This window comes from Euphorbia lathyris, chromosome 7, assembly GCF_963576675.1.
Source record: "Euphorbia lathyris chromosome 7, ddEupLath1.1, whole genome shotgun sequence".
NCBI lineage: Eukaryota > Viridiplantae > Streptophyta > Magnoliopsida > Malpighiales > Euphorbiaceae > Euphorbia > Euphorbia lathyris.
In genome coordinates this window covers 67747212-67764663 of record NC_088916.1, presented here as the reverse complement: position 1 = coordinate 67764663, position 17452 = coordinate 67747212, and the positions used below count along the sequence as shown (strand labels likewise).

At 36.1% G+C, this 17452-nt stretch overlaps 1 non-coding gene across 1 annotated transcript; it reads right to left on the bottom strand.

Annotated features, from left to right (window-relative positions):
* Positions 1-871: 871 nt before the first annotated feature.
* LOC136201671 (small nucleolar RNA R71) lies at positions 872-978 on the bottom strand. Its single transcript, XR_010674015.1, has one exon. It is a non-coding gene; the product is annotated as a small nucleolar RNA R71 (small nucleolar RNA).
* Positions 979-17452: the final 16474 nt, after the last annotated feature.

Here is a 17452-nt window from a genome sequence, read left to right as displayed (position 1 = left end):
TAATTTATCCGAACCAATACAATCAATTAAACGATTTTCTTTAGTTAAACCTAAAGACGTGAATAAAACTGAATTAAATAAGTTTTTAGTTAAAAAGCGTTCCCTGTGGGTTCGATATCTTTTATTACTACAAGCGTATACCGTGCACTTGCGGAAATCGCTTAACAAGTTTTTGGCGCCGTTGCCGGGGAACGCCAAAATTTTTAACAAAATTTTAGATTTTTTGTGTTTTATTTCGAATCTAGGTTTATACATATTTATTTTAACTTTTGCAATTTATTAATTTTAATTTACTAATTTATTTCTTTTTCAAATTCTGCTTTGTAGGTAGTTTCGGTTCGTGCAAGATTTCAGGTTCATGCGCAGTTCTCGAAGTTCGGGCACCCCACCAGACCCTATAGACCCAGAAATTGAAAAAACCATTAGAAAGAACAAGAAAAACAAGAAAAACAAAAATAAGACTCCATTAAAAACACATACCGAGCCAGAAAAAATGGCAAACCCACCAACACTTATGGATTACGCTAGGCCAGGTGTGGCCGGTGTAACCAATAGTATAGTTAGACCCAGAATTGCTGCAAACCAATTTGAAATTAAGCCAGCTTTGCTTAATATGTTGCAAAATAATGTAACATTTTACGGGTTACCTAATGAAAATCCTAACACCCATTTGACAAATTTCCTTGAAATTTGTAATACTTTTAAAATCCCAGATGTGACTGCCGAAGCAATCAAACTTCGCCTTTTTCCTTTCACTTTGAAGGATAGAGCCAAAGAGTGGTTAACTTTAATGCCAGCCGCAACTTTTGAAACTTGGGAACAATTAGCCCAAGCCTTTTTATCAAAATATTTTCCTTTAGCAAAAACCGCAAGAGTCATAAAAGAGTTAACGTCTTTTTCTCAAAATGATAATGAGACTCTTTATGAGACTTGGGAACGTTTCAAAGAACTTCAACGTTTATGCCCACACCACCAATTACCCGCTGAACTTTTAATGCGAACATTTTACAATGGACTAAATCCTACAACTAGAGGTTCATTAGATACTATGTCGGGAGGGCTATTTATGAAGAAGACATCAGCCCAAGCAAGAGAACTTTTGGAGGAAATGGCAATCAACAGCAGTATGTGGCCCGCGGAACGTGGACATATACCGGTGGCAAAACCATCATCCTCAACCACATCATCAGTTAAAGGTACAGTAGAACTTGATCCAGTCGCGATGTTACAAGCCCAATTTTCTGCTTTATCGCACAAAATTGATAGGTTTATAGCACCGTGCGATACCAATGGTAATCCAATCCAAACGAATGTGGATTATGAAAATATGAGTGAGATCGAACAGGTAAATTTTGTCCAAGGGCAAAACCAAACTAATAATCCTTATTCTACTACTTATAATTCTGGATGGAGGAATCATCCTAACTTTAACTGGGAAGATAATAATAATGCAAATGATAATCAAAATCGTACCAGTAATTATCAAAATCAGTCAAGAGATACGATTAGCACTTTATCTTCTAAAATCGACAAATTTATAGATGCTATCAGTGGAAAAATAAGTAATCACGACGATGGTTTTAAACGGATCGAAAATAAATTCGATCAGCTTATTAAAAACCACTCATCTAGCATCCATAGTTTGGAGGTCCAAATTGGTCAACTTGCTAAATCAATTCCATCCCGAAAAGAGGGAAGTCTTCCCAGCCATACGGAAGAAAATCCGAAAGAGCAGGTAAAGGCTATCACTCTTCGTTCAGGGAAAAATTATCTAGGTCCGGAAATGCCCGGAGATGCAACATTACCAGGAACTGATTTACCAAAGTCGAAAGAAGATATATCAAACACAAAAAGTTCACCAATTGACTCAAGTACAAAAACTTTTGTACCCAAACCACCTTTTCCGCACAAAGTTCGAAATAAGGACTATGACAAACAACTTTTAACATTTTTGGATAAACTTAAAAATTTGCACATTAACTTAACATTCATGGATGCAATTACGCAAATTTCTAACTATGGTAAGTTTTTAAAGGATTTAATTTCAAAGAAAATCAGTTGGGAAGGAATTTCATCCATTTCGTTAACTGAAGAATGTAGTTCAATTGTGTCAAGTAATTTGCCCACTAAACTCAAAGATCCCGGATGTTTTACTATTCCGTGTAAGTTGGGAGATATCGAATTCCCAAGTTGTCTTTGTGATTTAGGAGCAAGTATAAACTTAATGCCGTTGTCTATTTTTAACAAGTTAGGTTTAGAAGAAGATATCAAATGTACCAATATGGTTTTGCAATTAGCGGATCAAACCACTAAGAGACCATATGGTATAATTGAAGATGTTTTAGTCAAAGTCGATAAATTTATTTTTCCTACCGATTTTGTTATATTAGACTTTGCATATGATGTAAATTGCCCTTTAATTTTTGGTAGACCGTTTATGAACACGGGACGCGCTCTAGTAGATGTGTCGGAAGGGAAGGTAGTTTTAAGGATAGGAGAAGATAAGATCGAGTTTAATATGAACAAAGCGATGAAATACCCTATGGAGGAATTCGCTTGTATGAAACTTGATTTAGTCGAGGAATGTGTCAATGACGTTATTCAGAGTGAAGAAATAATTGAACCTATAATAGGTGAGGAATTAGATGATAAGGACCTAGAGCCTTTGATTCGAGAAGATGGACCAGTTCCACCTTCAATTGTAACACCCCCTAAATTAGAACTTAAAGAGTTACCCAGTCATTTGAGGTACGCTTTCTTAGGCGAAGGCGATTCTCTACCTATAATTATCTCTAACAAATTAACAAATGATCGAGAAGAAAATTTGAAAGAAGTTGTTAGAAATAGGATAGGAAGTATGGGATGGAAAATTTCAGACTTAAAAGGAATTAATCCTAGCATCGTAATGCATAGAATTCACTTAGAAGAAGATAAGCCACCTAAAGCGGATAGGCAGAGACGCTTAAATCCGAACATGAAAGAAGTAGTAAAAAATGAGATTACTAAACTTTTAGACAATGGAATCATTTATCCGATCTCGGATAGTGAATGGGTTAGTCCAATCCATTGTGTACCTAAAAAGGGAGGCATAACTGTTGTAAGGAATGACGAAGGTGAATTAATACCTACACGAACCACCACCGGTTGGAGGGTTTGTATAGACTATAGGAACCTAAACAAAGCAACTAGGAAAGATCATTTTCCTCTACCTTTCATTGATCAAATGATCAAAAAGATAGCCGGTCATGCATTTTATTATTTCCTAGACGGTTATTCCGGATTCTTTCAAATTTACATTTACCCGGATGATCAAGACAAAACAACCTTCACATGTCCTTATGGAACATTTGCATATAGGAGAATTCCCTTTGGTCTATGTAATGCACCAGCAACGTTTCAATGATGTATGACAGCAATATTTAATGATTTCATTGAAGATATAATGGAAGTTTTCATGGATGATTTTTCAGTTTATGGAGATTCTTTCGATGCATGTTTACAGAACTTAGATAAAGTATTGTCTAGATGTGAAGAAACGAATTTAGTATTAAATTGGGAAAAATATCATTTCATGGTAGACGAAGGAATTGTTTTAGGTCATAAGATATCTGAAAAAGGTTTAGAAGTGGATAGAGCAAAGACTTCAGTTATAGAAAAATTACCCCCACCAACTACTGTTAAGGGAGTAAGATCATTTTTAGGTCATGTAGGTTTTTACAGAAGGTTTATAAAGAACTTTTCTGTAATCTCCAAACCACTTACTAATTTTCTTATGAAAGATTCGACTTTTGATTTTAATGAGGATTGTTTACAAGCTTTCAATACATTGAAAACAGCTTTAGTCAGTACACCTATAATATCGAAACCCGATTGGAATTTACCTTTTGAAATTATGTGCGATGCAAGTGATTTAGCTGTAGGATGTGTATTAGGTCAAAGGAAGGACAAGAAACTTCATGTTATATATTATGCGAGTCACACATTGTCCGGTGCACAGTTAAATTACACCACAACTGAAAAAGAAATGCTAGCGGTAGTTTTTGCATGTGATAAGTTTAGATCATACCTGCTAGGATCTAAAGTCATCATTTATACCGATCATGCATCTTTAAGATATTTATTTGATAAGAAAGATGCAAAACCGCGTCTTATTAGATGGGTTTTATTATTGCAAGAATTTGACATAGAGATTAAAGATAAAAAGGGAGTTGAAAACCTTGTCGCCGATCATCTATCAAGACTTGAAGATGAAAACGGTCCCATCGGTGAAACATTAGGCATTCGAGATGATTTCCCCGATGAATATCTCACGCAAGTAAAAAGTGTCATAGCACCATGGTACGCCGATATTTCCAATTACTTAGCTACACATGTTGTGCCAGATGGATTAAATTCTCAGCAAAAGAAGAAATTCTTTTCAGAAGTTAAGAAATATTTTTGGGAAGATCCATTTTTGTTCAAAACATGCGGCGATGGAATGCTTAGGAGATGTGTTAGTGAGTTTGAATATGACTCTATAATGTTGGAATGTCATGCAAGCGCTTATGGAGATCATAACAGCGTAAGCAAAACAGTAGCTAGAATATTAGAATGCGGATTCTTTTGGCCTACCCTGTTTAAAGACGTCCGTTCATTTATTATCCGTTGTGATAAGTGTCAAAGAACCGGTAATTTAGGAAGGAAAGATGAGATGCCTCTCACGAACATGTTGGAAGTTGAAATCTTCGACGTGTGGGGAATCGATTTCATGGGTCCTTTTCCTACTTCTTTTGGCAAAAATTATATATTAGTAGCCGTAGATTATGTTTCAAAGTGGGTTGAAGCAATTGCAACCCTGACAAATGATTCTAAGGTAGTTGTTAAGTTTTTGAATGAAATATTTTGCCGATTTGGTGTCCCTAGAGTTATGGTAAGCGATGGAGGTACTCATTTCATAAATAGAAGCTTTGAGTCACTTATGAGAAAATACGGAGTACACCACCGTGTATCTACGCCATACCATCCTCAAACGAATGGTCAAGCAGAAATATCAAATAGAGAACTCAAATGGATACTTGAGAAAATAGTTTCGTCTTCTAGAAGAGACTGGGCACATAAACTTAACGATGCGTTATGGGCATACCGTACTGCATTTAAAACACCTATAGGAATGACACCTTATAGATTAGTCTATGGTAAAGCTTGTCATTTGCTAGTAGAGTTAGAACATAAAGCATATTGGGCTATAAAAACCCTTAATTATGATTTGCAAAGCGCAGGAAAGAAGCGTTTGTTCGACTTAAACGAGTTGGATGAATTACGCTACTTATCCTACGAAAATGCAAGGGTTTATAAGGAAAAAGTTAAAAAATGGCATGATGCCAGAATCAAAATTAAAAGCTTTAATGTTGGGGATAAAGTTTTACTTTTTAATTCCAGATTAAAGTTATTTCCAGGTAAGCAAGTCTAGATGAAATGGACCATTTGTGGTTGTTAAAACATTTGATTATGGAGCTTTAGAGCTAGAACATTCTCATGGCGATCGATTTAAGGTTAATGGTAATCGATGCAAAATTTATTACGAAGGAGCTACAATTCAAGCAATTGAATTCGTGGACGAATTCTATGAAAATTAATTTATTTAGTTTTCATATTTTTAAATTTTTAGTTTTTCTTATTATATGTTCATAATTTTTTATTTTCTTTCTTTTCAATTTAATTTATTTTTATTTTAATTTTTAGGTTAATTTATTTTTGTTTTTATTTTTATTTTTATTTTTGAATTTGTGTACAAATAAGGTTTTGTAAAATAAAAATCTAATCTAGTCATGTTTTTAAAATTTTTAGTTAAGTGTTAAGTGTTTTTGAGAAAAATATATATCTCGAAATCTCAGTTGAGATTCTCCATATTTCAGAATTTGGGAATTCTCAGTTGAGATTCCGAAAATCTCAGTTGAGATTTTTAGTATTTTAAACATTTTGATGTAACTGTAAGAGATTACAGACATCACATTTCAAAAATTCAGTCAGTTAAATCCAAGAGGTATCACTTTGACATCTTTTATTTTTAACAGACACAACCTTTCACTTATGTATCTTATATATTCCTGTAGGTTCTGAATTCTTTCATTTCATTTCATCTCTTTCAGATTTCTGAAATTCTTTCTTCAATTCTAAAATCCTACAGACACCATCTTATTTCACAAACATGACCAAATCTCTGAAAAATGTTAGGAAGAACACTTCTGCCCTAAGCAAGAGAGTTGATATCTCTTCTCGCTATGGAGCGTGGTTTCCAATCTACAATCATGACGAAGGGAAACGTTATTTGCAGTTTAGATATGCACAATTCTGTGGCATGCTGTATCTGGATGAGTTCCTGAACGAAAAACTCGGGATAAGCGATGACATGAATCGCTATCTGACAAATTTGGGATGGACCAAGTTTGCTTCCATGAAGTTTTCTATTATTGGAAACTGGGTACTAGAGTTTCTGTCTACCGTTCGTTTCGTCAATAAGAGGCGTGTTCGTCTCAGTTTTCGATGTGAGGGTAAGATGTTCACTTTTGGATACCCTGAACTTCACTCTTGGTTTGGTTTTCCACCGCGGGACACCACTCCGCATCATCCTAGCAGAGATATGACTTCTACAGATATCTGAAGAATGTTGACAGGATTTTGGAGATTCAATCCACGTCTTGCCTACAACAAATCAATAAATTCTAACTCCATGCTATTTTTCCATAAATTTCTCTGTCATAGTCTATTTGGTCGAGTCCGAAGCAGTGTCGTCCAGGATACCGATTTGTATGTGCTAGGTGATATTTTCCAAGGTAACACAATTAATTCCTCAAAGATTTTGATGGAGGGATTAGTTGCCGCTTCCCGTTCGAAGAATCGGACAATAGGGTTTGGGAATATTATATGTGGAATAATCCTAGGAACCAAAGGATCAGTTTCTGTTCCTTGGACTGATAAGGAACCATTTCCCATAATGAATTACGAGTTTCTGGAAAATGAGGGACTTGTAAAGAGAGAGTTTCGTTCTGGTCCAAAATATCTTTCTCTTACAGAAAGAGAAATCTTCATTCAAGCAAAGATTGACAGGGCCACTGTTCGTCGTATTCCAATTCATAGGGATACTATTTGAGTTTATGTTGTTTGTTTGTAAATAGTGTATATATGTTTGTTGTTTTTATGCATAGATGTTTTTATGTATATATGTAATAAGGTATTTTATTGTATTTCTTTTCATTATGATTAATAAAAGTGCATTAATTCTTTCCTTAATTTCTTTTATTTAAGGAACAACCTTTGGTTTTCCTTCAATTTAATGTTTCAGTTTTGTTTATTTCAGTTTCAGGAATTAAAATTAGCATTAATGTCACTTAATTACAAGAGGAGTTGAATTAGTCATGTTAAAATTGTCAAAAACAGTCCAATTTTTACCCAGAAATTCCAGATTCTCAGTTGAGATTCTGAAATCTCGGTTGATACAGCAAACGAGCAATTTTCAGGAAAAATCCGCCCCCTGGCAAGCTTGCTGTCGCGACTGAGATTTTGAAAATCTCAGTCGTGACACGCGACTGGTTTGACGGGAATGGGGCTGATTTTTGCCTTTATTCCTTTTCCTACTCTAATTCAATACATATTACTCTATCCTAATCAATACCTACTACTTACACCTATTTATATCACCTCTATTTTCACCAATCACTCATCTTTTACTCTTCCCAACACAAAGATTCACTCACCTTCCCCATAAATCTTTACCCTATTCATCTTCTTCTTCCCTAAATCACCACCATTATCTTTTACTCTTCCTTTCATACTTTCAAATTTCTTCATCACTTTCACCAAATTTCACAAATGAAAATGCCTAGACAAAAGACAGTTGCTAACAAAACCAAAGCCTCCGAAGTCACTAGATTACGCGTTCAATATGGAGCACCGTTCGATATTGCGACGGAGGCCGAAGGACGAAAATTTCGCCATTTTTCTAATAGCCAAGTTGAGTTCTTCGACATGCCTTTCCTTGACACCGAAACGGTAAACATATTTTCTTTTACCGACCGTATTGATGAATATCTATCCGTTCTTGGTTGGACAAGATTTGCTAGTATGCGTTTTCCTAGTAATAAATCGCATATTTTGGAATTTTTGGTCACTCTAACTTATGATAAGAAAAAAGGTATTATCTCTTTTCGAAATAATGGGATTCGTTTTGAAGTCGGGTATGCGGCAATGAACCGATGGTTTGGTTTTCCTACTCGGAATTTTTATTCCAAACCGAAGACTTTTAATGCACACACGGTTTGCCACACTTTAACCGGCCTAGATGTTTTTCATCCGAAGAACACTTCTAGTAAGTTACTTAAGGATAATTGTATCTTTTTCTTTCACAAGTTTTTATCCTTTTCTTTATTTGGTCGGGTTGAAAGTTCAAAGGTGCAAGTCCGTGATTTGTTTGTGTTGGATAGTATTTTTAAGAATTTGACCGTTGATAGTATTGAGATGATATTTACTAATTTAGTTCGAGCTTCCAAGTCCCGCAATAAGCAAGTGCCAATGGGTAATTTAATTACCGGCATTGTTTTGGGTGCTCGGGGTGAATTAGCGGATTATCAAAATATGCCTCATGTTGGTTTACCTTCCTTGGATATCACGGCACTTCAAAGAGCCAATTTATTGAAGAAATTGGGACCACCCGCATTTATCTCCTATGAAGATCGTAGAAGACGTGTTTTTGCTACTTTGGGTGGTGACGCTTCAAGTTCACAAGGATTAGGTGCCCAAGATGATGATGAGGAGCATGATGAGGAATTTGATGAAGAAGAGGAGGAGGACAATGTTGATGTTAATACCAATGAGCAAGCAAATGTGGAACCGAATGTTGAAGAACAAGTTGGTTGGCAACGTGTTTTGACACAAATGAACGAGTATAACCGTCACATGAATTTGCGGTTAGATGAAGTGGTTGCCAATAATACCGAAATGAGTTCGAGGATAAACACGGTGGATGCAAATATCACTACATTGAGACGTGAGCACAAATCTACTCGTCGCCGGTTGCTATCTTTCTTCCGACGCCAAGGAGTTGAGACTACGCCTTCTCCACCGAGTTCACCTTGATAGGTTTTATCCTTTCTATCTTTTACCTCATTTTCGTTATTATGTTTTATTCGGTTTGGTACAATATTTTTAATTATGTTTGGTACAATATTTTTAATTATGTTTGGTACAATTATTTTTATTATTCTGTTTGAATGTTATCGTACTATATTTTTCAATTCTAATTCGTATGGTTTATTTCGTACTATTTTTCGTGTTTTATCGCTTTTTGCACCTATGAGGACATGGTCCAAATTAAGTGTGGGAGGGGATATTTCATATTCATTTTAATTTTAAGTACGAATGAATGCAACGAATGAGAATGAATGCTATTTATTTAAGTATAAATGCATGTTGTTATTAATGTTTAAGTAAAATATAAAATGCAACATTTTTATATAAAGTGCAACATTTTTTAAAAAATAATAACAATTTTATATATTTCATCTGTTTCAAACACTTTAACTTTCAAAATAATGTTAAGCATATTTTAAGGTTATCATTATCGTTAGAAATAATATTTCTATACGGGCAATATTTTTACAAATATTTTTACACATCTCCGATACGATTTTATAAAAAACGTCTCGAGTAAATGTATATAAGTAAAATTTCTTTAGTTTCAAATCTCTATTTTATATCATGAATTCATGATAAATATAAATCTTATTTTCAATTTTCAATTAGGTTTATAGGCATAAATCAAACTAACAACTTTAGCTTTTTAGCTCGGTATGATTTTCGTCTTACATTAAAAACCAATTGAAGTTTTTAAGGAAACTTTAGCCATAATACATGTTGAATTTTAAGTCAATATAGGATGAATGTGCTATTTTTCTTTTCCCAATTTTTAATTTTTCATTTTTTATAACTCGAGTTAATTAAATCAACTAGTCATATTCTTAACTTTTGGCCACGATTGAGATCAACCTTATCACAATCGAGGTATGAAAGGGAAGAACATTAAGTATCGTTTACTTTTGACCACGATTGCGACCACCCTTATCACGGTCGAGGTATGAAAGGAACGTTAGAAATTAAAGCAAAATTAAACGTGTTTAAAGTTTTAAGTAACGATTGCGTCCACCCATGGCATGGTCGGTACCTCTTAAACGAACACAAAAGCAAATTAATTCATATAAAGTCACGGACGAGACCACCCTTATCACGGGCGTGACTAAGCAAATATATTAAACCCAAGTCCTTAATAAATCTATATTTGTAATAGTTTAGGTTTAGGAAAGGAAATTTTATGCTTTGAAATGCCTTGAGACGAAAGATTCAAAAACATGCGTGCTTACACCATCCCGAATGCTTCAATATAAAAATTGAGATACAAGACGAATGATATATCTCTTTTACACAAGCTAGTTTGATACTTTGCGTATAAATTTACCATGAAAGTTTTTTCTTTCGGTTTAACTAATTTAAAGAGGAATATATGGATATATGTTCTATTTATAAAGAGATTGATTAAAGAATAAATTCAGTGAAATTTTGCTCGGGACTAGCAAAAGCTTAAGTGTGGGAGTTTGTTAAGCCCAAAATATACAAAATATCATATATAAATACGTTAAATTTACATTGAAATCGTGCTAATTATATTCATTTAGAGTACTTTTACATCTTTATTTACTTCTTTGATGCAAGGTACTTAATTATTTGGTTAAATCCAAATAGGAGCTAAAACGGAGCTAAAACGGAGGAAAAACCTAAGTTACGTGCCAAAAATACGTATTAATCAGAAGACCGATGCAAGGAGACGAGAAGCAGCCGAGAGACGGGGAAGAAAGCCCCTGTCACGACTGAGATTTTTAGAATCTCAGTCGCGACATACGAACACCAGTCACCAGAAATTCGAAGTTTTCAGCTCGCCCCTTCACCCCCTGTCGCGACTGAGATTCTCGGAATCTCATATGAGACAGCGAAGAATTCTGCACAGATTTCACATGTTTAATTCCAAAAAACGCGTCTGTTCGTTTGGATAAAAGCGACCCTTCACCAGCGGACACGACCCATCAATTACAACCCTTCACCAACTATAAATAAGTGATCCATTTCAGAAATCAATGTTGGCTAAGTTAGATTTCATTTATGTATAAACAAACTTGATGTACACAAGTTGTTATTAGATTAGTTATAAACACAGTAGTATTAGTTTAGTTTCAAAGGTTGATCAGAGACAAGTTTTCATTCTGGTAGTGGACTAACCGGTCTCTATTCTGAAGATTCAGCGAGAAGAACTAACGGCTGAAGCGCAAAGAGGTCTGACAAATCTACGGAGTTTGAGGGAAAGATTGACAACCCGGATCTCAAAGTTTTCGTCAAAATGCTATCCATGTTTCTTCCTCTATGTTAACTTGTGAAGATTCACAATTACTAATAATATATTTATTTCATTCAATACATTCTTCCTGTTGTTATTTTGATGTTGTTCTGACAAAATGATTTTCAAAATGATCAATTGGTGTTTTTATTAAAACGTTTTATACAATCATATTTATAAAGAAACTTTGTTGAACACTTGAAAGAATTAGTTTTTACGGAAGATATGATCGTGACCGCGGCTTATCGGATATAAAATACTAATTTGATTAAGGTAGAAATCTGCTCCGACCCAGAGAGATTTCTACGGTTCAAAGCCATTTAATTGCATAAATTCTTGTATTATTACATGTTCATAATCTTACCAAAGTTATAGTTGCTTTCTTTGCTTAATGAAAATAAGTTTTACACCTTCGATTTATTCCAAATACGAAAGCGTCTGTCTTATAATCAAAATCTCAAGACAGAATTGTTCTCTAAGTTTAATATAATATTCTTATCTAATCCTAATTTATCCGAACCAATACAATCAATTAAACGATTTTCTTTAGTTAAACCTAAAGACGTGAATAAAACTGAATTAAATAAGTTTTTAGTTAAAAAGCGTTCCCTGTGGGTTCGATATCTTTTATTACTACAAGCGTATACCGTGCACTTGCAGAAATCGCTCAACAACGGCCACCCTTAACAGCAACTTACGGCAGCGCAGCTCTTCGGCATCGCGCGACAACGTCTGCAGCCACTCGACATTTTTCTTCTTTTCCTCCGCCAACTGGTCAGACAAGCTGGCAATCTTGGCTTCATGACGCTCCAGCAACTCGCCAGCACTAGCCAACTTTGCATTCGCCATCTCTAGCTCGACCACAGCACCTCGCAGACCCTGCTCCATCTCCCGGAACACTTTCTCATCATTCACGCACATGTCGAACACCATATTAGCATTCGCGGTGGCCTGCGAAACGAACAACACAATGAGACTCTGATCTATAAATAAGACAACATATAAAGGAAAACTTACCACACCAAGCGCTGATAAAGTCTTTATCCCCAGATTCATCTTTGATACCCCATCCATCCGAAATGACTCTCCGGGGACCCTAGAAACCCGCGCCATCACCCGCGCCAAGTCTGACGTCGTCATGTCCGCATGCACTGACAGTCCTATGACGAACTCGCGAAACTTTGCCAGATCACGTCCATCCTCTTCACCATCTCTGGATGATCTCCCACCCTGTCAACTAGGTCTGCCATCAACTGAAGGAAATTGAGGCTAAGGTATAGCAGCGGAAATATAAATTTTTTAGCCTATTTCCTTTTAACCATAGGATCCGTTAATCGTTATTTCATATAAAGAGGGATAAGAAGGAATACCTTTCGATGAACAATCTACCGTTGTTAAAGAAGCGCCCACAATTCTTCTCCGAGATTCCAACCACAGGGTATAACGCGGTGAGGTTAAGATGAAATCAACCCTTATGAGATGCAACCAAAATAGATTGCCTCTAATTAACCAACACAAGATCAAAGAGAAAAGGAGATGAATGAGATTAATCAATTGACGGAAGCCGTATGAATTCTTGTCCACGAACTAGGGGATGCGAATTCACTCTCTCTCTTTTAATGTAGGTTTCGAAAATCACATAAAGGGGAGTTAGGAGGCTTGGTCGAAATTCTCATAAAGAGGGGGTATATATAGTCGCTTGTATCTAAACCCTAGTTAGATAGGAATATGTTACTTAATAGGAATTCCATTCGGAATAGGATTCCTAATTATTATCTTATAATATATCAAATACATTTAGGATAATAATAAATAACCTAATTGGATAATAATAGGAGTATATTAATCTAATTAAAACTCCTAACTTAATTATCTCTTAATTAATTTAATTCACAAACCTAATCAAATTAGGATTAATGGAATTAAAATAATTCCTTATTTCTATATATAAATTTCGGCCCCCTCCATTTAAACGGGCCTTACTGGGCTCAATTGGGCTTCCATCTATTAATCACATCCATCTCTCTTTTGGTTCCAAGTCTTATGTGTGATCCATTAGATTCTTACTACTTCTGGCCGTATGCAACTATTAAATTAATTTCTTCAAGAATTATATTTAATCCTTGCATAACGGAATGATGTACTGAGTATGTTATTGGCAAGTCTGTAATCATTCCCCCAGAGTCCGTTAAGAAGACAGGTTGATTCTGTCATTAACCCTTCCGTATTAGTTACAGTATAATTCGATCCTTTATCAACTATATCCTTGAACTGAATCTTATGACTATGGGTGATGTCAAGTCACATATAGCGAGACGTTCATTTTACTTGTACAGGCCGAGTCAACTCAAATAGATAGGTTAAGTGAAATCTGTATTTCTACTCTTAAGCTATCACCTTGCAAGGATTTAGAGTCGAGTCTTCCACAAGCGATCCTTGGATATATCTCCCATTAATCGGGAGTGATAAATGCTCAATCCAATGTATAACTACCCTGACATTACCTCCTGTGACACCCAACCTTTGCAGTTCACACCCCAGAGTCATCTCTGTTAAGGATCGTGGGACCACAGGATCAATGTCTCACATTCAGTAATTCAGGATGACCAATTAACATTCCTTTGAGTCTGAGGATTACTTATACCTATTAATACTAATGAGATGAACAGGTGATAAGGATGAATCTACCCATCCTGTTATCTCAAATCGGATCCCCAATCCTAATGAACGACGTTTCATCGGATCTATGTAACTGTCCAGATATCTATATATATAAAGCTTGTGAGATCAGCTCTCTGTCGGACAGAAGACATTGTTACATACAAGTCTCAACAGTGATATATCAATCCTAAACATATCACTTGACTTGGGGTGGTTTTAAGTTTATTAGTTTATTATAAAGTTTTGTCTCACTTCATGCTTGTATGAACACTTTATAATCACTTTAAACAAACTTACGGATTTCCTTTTATTAGACTTGATTTAGTGCTTAAAAGGGATTGCCTTTATATAGTTATAAAACATATATCTCATTAAAACAAATGATATAAAGAACAATTCATTTACATTAAGTTTGTATCCTGCAACAATTGACTATAGGACACTAAACCCCAACATACTCCCACTTGGACTAAAGCCAATTGTTTCTAAAACTTATCCCAGTAGAAGTTAAATGACGATCATGTACTTTCTGGGTTAAAGGCTTTGTCAACAGATCTGCAACGTTGTCCTCTGTAGGTACTCTTTCTATTCTCACATCTCCTCTAGCCACAATCTCTCTAATGATGTGGTATCGCTTTAGGTAGTGCTTGGATGCATTATGAGACCGTGGTTCCTTTGCTTGCGCAATGGCTCCATTGTTATCACAGTACAGAGTAATGGGATTGACAATGTCAGGCACCACACCTAGTTCTGTAATGAACTTTCTAATCCAAACTGCTTCCTTTGCTGCTTCCGCAGCAGCGATGTACTCTGACTCGGTCGTAGAGAAAGCTACGCTTCCCTGCTTGGAACTTTTCCAACTGACCGCGCCCCCATTCAAGATAAACAGGTATCCTGATTGGGATTTAAAATCATTCTCATCTGTGAGATGACTAGCGTCTAAAAATCCTTCAATTTTCAGATCTCCTTCTCCGTACACTAGGAACATATCTTTAGTCCTTCTCAAGTACTTAAGAATGTTCTTGACGGCAATCCAATGCTCGTCTCCCGGATTCCCTTGGTAACGACTCGTTACAGATAACGCGAACGCTACGTCAGGTCTAGTGCATAGCATAGCATACATAATCAAACCGATCGCGCTGGCGTACGGGACTACAGCCATGCGTCGTTTGTCATCATCAGTTTTAGGACATTGATGATTGTTTAACTTTACTCCATGTACCATGGGTAAGTTACCTCGTTTCGATTCAAGCATGCTAAACCGATTTAGCACCTTTTCAATGTATGTAGCCTATGAAAAACCAAGCAGTCTACGCGATCTATCCCTGTAGATCTTTATACCAAGTATATAGGCTGCTTCACCAAGGTCTTTCATTGAGAAGTTACCGGATAACCATACTTTCACCGATTGTAATAGAGCAATGTCATTTCCCATTAACAGTATATCGTCCACATATAGTATGAGAAATGCTACAGAGCTCCCACTTGCTTTCTTGTAAATGCAAGCTTCTTCGCAATTTTGTTCGAAACCAAATTGTTTTATGGTTTCGTCAAAACGCTTGTTCCAGCTTCTAGATGCTTGCTTGAGTCCATAAATGGATCTCTGAAGTTTGCAAACTTTATTTGCATCCTTTGATATGAAACCTTCAGGCTGCATCATGTATACATCCTCAAGCAGATTTCCATTTAGGAAAGCTGTTTTCACATCCATTTGCCAAATCTCATAATCAAAATGAGCGGCAATTGCAAGCATGATTCTGATTGATTTGGACATAGCAATAGGAGAGAAGGTTTCGTCATAATCAACACCTTGTTTCTGACGATATCCTTTCGCTACCAACCTAGCCTTGTAGGTGCTAACCTTTCCATCCATGTCAGTCTTCTTTTTGAAGATCCACCTGCACCCAATGGGAATTATCCCTTCGGGTGGATCAACCAAAGTCCACACTTGGTTAGTATACATGGAATCCATTTCAGAATCCATGGCTTCAAGCCATGCTTTAGAATCTGGACTAGTAAGAGCCTCTTCGTAGTTTTCGGGTTCGTCATCTAATACGGGAACCTCGTTATCATCTCCCACTAGAAAACCATATCTAACTGGGAGTTCACGAACTCTTCGTGATCTACGAATAGGTGCCACTGTTGTCTCATCTAATGGGACTTCTTCGGGTACCTCAACCGCTTCTGTTGTTTCAGTCGGCTTTTCTTCCTCTTGAACTTCGTCGAGTTCAATCACGCTTCCCTTTTGTGTTTCTTCGAGAAACTCTTTCTCTAAGAAGGTTGCGTGTCTAGATACTATTACTTTTTGATCATCTGGATGATAGAAGTAATACCACATGGTTTCTTTGGGATATCCAATGAAGAAACATTTATCAGATTTAGAATCTAATTTGTCGGACGCTATGCGTTTGACATATGCTGAACAACCCCATACTCTCATAAATGAGAACACAGGTTTCCTACCAACGAACAATTCATATGGTGTGGAACTAGCGGATTTAGTTGGTACTCGGTTTAGGGTGAAGAGGGCAGTTTCTAAGGCATAGCCCCAGAACGACTTTGGAAGTAAGGCCATGCTCATCATGGATCGTACCATATCTAATAGGGTACGGTTTCTCCTCTCGGATACACCATTGTGTTGTGGTGTATAGGGAGGTGTCCATTGTGAGCATATCCCACATTCAGTTAGATAATTCAGAAAATCATCTGAAAGATATTCGCCACCTCGATCGGATCGAAGCGTCTTTATTTTCTTTCCTAATTGATTTTCCACTTCATTCTTGAAGCATTTGAACTTGTCAAAAGCTTCTGATTTGTGCCTCATCAAGTAGATGTAACCATATCGAGTATGGTCATCTATGAAGCTTATGAAGTATCTGAATCCTCTTCTTGCTTGGACTGACATAGGACCGCATACATCTGAATGAATGAGTCCTAGAGTGTCTGATACACGCTCACCTTTATTGCTAAAGGGTGTCTTTGTCATTTTACCTTTTAAACATGATTCGCATGTTTCCAATGATTCGGAATCGATTGGATCTATAAGCCCATCTGAATGTAGCTTTAGCATGCGTCTCTTGTTTATATGGCCTAAACGATAATGCCACAAGTAAGTTGAATTATCTATCTTATGTCTTTTGGTATCAATTGCAAAAACATGAGTTTTATCATCTAACACATAAATCCCATTTTGTGATATTCCTGAAAAATAAAAGATCGAATCTTTATAAAAATTGCAACTATTGTTCTTTATTGAAATATGAAAACCGTCGTCAACAAGACGGCTAATAGAAATAATGTTACGAGACATCTCAGGAACGTATAAACAATTCCTTAATTCTATTACAAGCCCAGAGGGCAAAAGTAAAACATAAT